Here is a 5,171-nt window from a genome sequence, read left to right on the forward strand (position 1 = left end):
AATGACCTACCAACGTAAAGCTTAGGATCTCCTCTTTCATCTGATACTACTTAGAATATTCCTCATTCACGCATGAGTGAGCAAAAACATTCAAAGAAAGGATGCCAAAAACTCATTTGGCGGGGATTATCTAAATTTTTTTAAAAAGTCACATGACTAAAGAGTTCAATATCTGCTCTTTTATTTGATACCTTAATCACGAAAAATGGTTAAGAAGTAAAAAAGTTATGATCCCTCGAAACAATGCTTGTATTTCCATAATTTCATTAAATAAACGTGTTTTCACCAGTTTCCCACAGAAACTATCGCACGGTAACAAAAGAGTTAATGCATGGCTGATCGCCAACAAAAGGAGCGTCGAGTGAGTTAAAACGCTAGCCTGTAAAACCTATTCATTTTATGAAATTATTGAAATTCAAGCCTTATTTCAAATAACCAGAACTTTGTTATTCCTTGACCATTTTCTGTAATTGAGGTATCAAATTAAAGAGCAGATATTGAACTTTTTAAAAATGTGGTTTTCTTTTTAAAACCCAGATACGGCCCGCCAAGTGACTTTTTGGAATCCCCTTTTCAAATTGTTTTTGCTCACTCATGTGTGAATGAAAAATAATTTGAGTATATCAGATGAAAGAGGAGATTCTAAGCTTTAAAATGGTAGGTCATTTGTCTATTGTATTTGTGATTAAGTACTGATAAATCATCGATAAATCTCGGTTTCGTTTTTTGTGGGATGCACTGTACAAAAGACTTTATGCATAGCAGTCTTTCAATAATGTGGAGCAAATAGACCAGTTCGTAGTTACTTCATGGGCAATTTTGGTCAAATGACCTTTCATTTCTTTCATCATGATAGGCAGATTTCAAAGCAAGATATTATGTAAGCTTGCCTTACATAGCAGGATGAAGAAATTGAATAGACCAGCAGACTAGAATAGCACACCAATGAACACTTAATGAAGGCATTTGTTGCATTCCTACTTTGAATGCATATCTTAGCATGTTGCACAATGTACTTGACAAACTGTGAAATACCAGTCGTTCGTAGAAGCATTGTTGTTTTTTGTGGATGTAAATGAAAACGACAATTCAAAAGAATATATGAATAATCAAGACATGAAAGTTGGTGCTTATCTCATTAGATTTTAAAGCACCATGTCACTTTAGTGCAAATGACCTTCTTCTGATCATGCGTAGAATCTTTTGATCATGCGCAGAAAGGAACTACGAACTGGCTTATTGTGATGTGATACCAGGAAAATTGTTCCCTGCATAAGATAATGCCAGAGTAATTTTCAAAAGTGCATTATATCTCAAGAAAAAAGAAATCATATGTGTTGGTAAGATGTATGAGAGACATTTGATGTATAAAAACTTGTTTGTGTAATAAAAATAATTACAAACATGATGAAAAGTTACTTATGTGTACATTCAATGTAAAGGCTTTATGATTGATTTATAAACCAAAATAACACAACTGTTTGGATATTTCAGAATATTTCTGTACACCTTAACTTTTCAGGTCCAGCATGCATAATTACAGTATATTATGCCTGTAGATTCTAGTAAATTGTATATACTGCATGCATTATCAATCGGCCCTGTATGAAAGCTTAGGTGTGTCCAAATATTCTGTGATAGTTCAATGAACATAATGATATAAGATATCAAGATTGATCGTAAATCTCCACTTTAAAATGTAAAAAAAAAAAAAATTTGCTCATTCCAATGATAGTACATACTCTCCGCCCATTATATAATTTTTAAAACCTCTATTGCATGTCCTCCCATGAACAATCACCTGATCTACAGATTTTTTTTTTATAAATCACCTTTTGTTGATAAAAAGGGAAACAATTACAATACGCCCAGGTTAATGGTTCTAGACGAACAGTATACAGGGCAACATAAAATGAATATGCATAAACAAACATAAAGCATGAGATGATATGCACAAGGATTATAATGAGTCAATTCAATTCATAACAAAATTCTTAGTAAAGTAATGAGAAGGGGGAGGAAGGGATATGCTAACGCGTTGTTTAACTTCAGTTGTTTGGATTTTTTTACATGAATTCATAATTGTACTAACATATTGGTATGAAAAAAAATATATAAATCATGCAAATACAAGTACATGAAAAAAACAAGATTGGTTGGAATTGCTTGATAAAAGCAAGATTAAACAAGCTAAAGTTAATGTTTTACATCATTGTCACTTTGGAATTTTTGGAATTCAATTAAGTTTTTCGTGGCTCTCAATCTGAAGGTATATTCACAAACCAAAGATACTGTCCGACAGGTCGGCAGGTTGGATGTATTCTAACAAGCAAGTAAATGAGCCCATTGCAATTCCCGTACAATTCAATTTCCCAATGATTTGTCCCTCGAAGATCCCTTAATATTTGTTAACTCACATGGTGCTATTTTGTATACCTGTAAATACAGTTTCTATGTCAGACATGTTTCTTCTCTCTCCTGGATCATTGACTTTGTTTGTGATATAAGGTTTGTCGGCCGGTACATTCCATTCTGTAGACAGAACATATTAGCAACTTGTTTGTGTGTGAAGGCAACCGCACATCTTACGATTGGCCTGCGACCCAATTTCAGAATAAAATGTAGGAGAATTTGATGCTAATATTGAGACTTGGAATATCTAACTGTGTAATGTTCTAAATCATCGTACGAATACCTATGTTCAAATCTGTGACTATGCTATCTTCCTTCTTAGAATAAAAGCAAATTCAATATCTAGTCGTAATGACATCATAGCATTCTTACCAGTGGCTACAATTGAAACTAATTTGGCCTTTACTCCAAAATAAAAGCTTGCAATCTTTCAAAATGGTTATATTTGTATTCTTTCAATTGATATTAACCTCAAATAAAAAGATATGTTCCATTCACATTTTCAGAAAATGAGCAAAATGCAATTTGTTCCAAAATCAGATTACGGACAGTGGCAAGGTGTGCGGTGGCCTGAATACATGCGTGCAAGTTGCATCCTTATTGTGATGTCATTCCTTTGAGTTAATCTTGATAAGACAACCACAGTGTGCTCAATACCATGCATTAATCACATAATGTGTCTTTTTTAAAGTTGTGTTAAACCTCAAAGAAACACTAGGATTTTCCTTGGATCGCACTTGTAGTTCTACTGAATAGTCTTTATTCTCTGCGCATTGTCCAGTGGACCTCCGAGCTCCTGGGGAGTGTTTCATCAACATTTTCATCCGACAAGTAGTCAGATCTGACATCTTTCTCTGATGTTGATTGGCTGAGAGGTACTGTTACTATGGTAACTGTCGGATAAAATGGGACTTGTCGGATAAAACGTCCGACAAGTCCTTTCATGAAACGCCCCCTGATATCAATTACTAGTTCAATTACTAAGTATAAAAAATGCCAGCATTGTTGGGGGCGGGATAGGGTGGAGGTTGTGATGGTTTCAATTAAAAGCATTTGGTATATTCCTTGAAATAAACCCAATTTTGTATCTTGAATTTGAAGCGCTTTAAAGTTTAAATTTGTTAATTTTCTGAGTGAGTTAAGTAGATCTAGTTTGATTGAGATCATTTTTTTTTTCATTGATGTTACAGCCAAACTTTTTTTGTGTTCAAACTTGGATACTATATGTTTTGTCATCGGACATGATGTTTTTTTGTTGCGGTTGTAGTCTTGTTGATGTTTATTGATGTGATGAAGGTTAGTATTATGGTCATGACATTGATTATTTTTGTTGTGAAGTGATGGTGGTCGTGGATTGCAGTGACCAGTGATGAGGATGGTAGTTGTGATGATCGTTACAAGAATGGCGACAATGGTAGTGTTGATGATGACTGATGGTGATGATGATAATGATGATGATGATGATGATGATGATGATGTGATTACTGTTGGTGGTGAAGGTGATAATGATGATGACGATAATAATGGTGATAATGATGATGACGATAATAATGGTGATGATGATGGTGACTGTCACGGCGATTAAAGTAATGATGATGACAGTGATGGTCGTAATCTTGATAAAGCAGCTGCAGTATTAACTGTGAAATTAATACATGTACTTAGGATGACGCAAATAAAGATAATATCAACTGTGTTTTGTAATAGGGAAATTAGAGCAATGAAAATAACTATACTCGGCAGGAGTCAAGGGTGGGAGCTTAACTACAGTGCTTGTTTTCCAAAATCAATTACTTTCTATCTTTTTGTAAAATACATAATTATATCGAGGCATTCTTGTGTGCTATCTCAATCCCAACTAGGCGGGCAATTTTTGTAGTTTATGAAGAACCTTGAGGCGCCTCCAATGTTCACATCTTATTATGATCTCTACCGTCGACTTCGCGATCGTGCCAAGAAAAAAAAAAATGGGACGCATGTTGTCCATGGCAAAATCTATAAAATGACTTGTAATTATTATTGTTTCTTTAACTGGATGATTCCGTTGTTTGTGTTAATTTTTGGATGAAACCTAAAAAAGAAATCAAGAAATAAAGGTCCAACTGTAAATCTGATCCAGACACTGTTCGTGACCTATGTAAAGCGAAGCTGTGAAAGAAAATATAACATTAAAGGTAATTTACTCGTACATTTTATTGTTTTTTAAATTTCTTATGTATTTCAATTTTTCTGACTTTTTAAAACGTTTTTCGATGGACATTATGGCGACATTACTTGAATCAGTACAATACAAGATTCAATTTGTAGAATTAAAAAATAATAATAATAATTAATTACCAATTTGTACAAGAAATTGTGTTTAAGAGCACCTTTTGGGATCTGATATGCACTACAAATGTTACCTAACTTTGGAACCGCTTACCCGGCATATGATCGCAAATTTGATTTTAAAAAACGAGATGCGAATAAAAGGAATTTTCGCAACAGCCTTCCAGACGATTTCTGGAACTTAGAAAATCTATTGTGAAATGCCTTTCATGACAACGAAGTCTTTGTCGAGGATCCGGCGTTGAATCGAAACGGCAGTTTCTTCCGTGACTGGGAAAACAACATACATGTATTTGTAGTTTTCGTCAGCTCCAAAAAAAGGTCGGATGAAAGTGCTGTTTCCGATTCGACAATTTTTTACAAAGACCTGCCAGGTTTCCATTGTGATTTAGCTTGCATTCTCAGTGCACTGGCTGTGTTTACGAACGATT

The sequence above is a fragment of the Lytechinus variegatus genome, chromosome 2 (genome assembly GCF_018143015.1).
Source record: "Lytechinus variegatus isolate NC3 chromosome 2, Lvar_3.0, whole genome shotgun sequence".
Lineage (NCBI taxonomy): Eukaryota > Metazoa > Echinodermata > Echinoidea > Temnopleuroida > Toxopneustidae > Lytechinus > Lytechinus variegatus.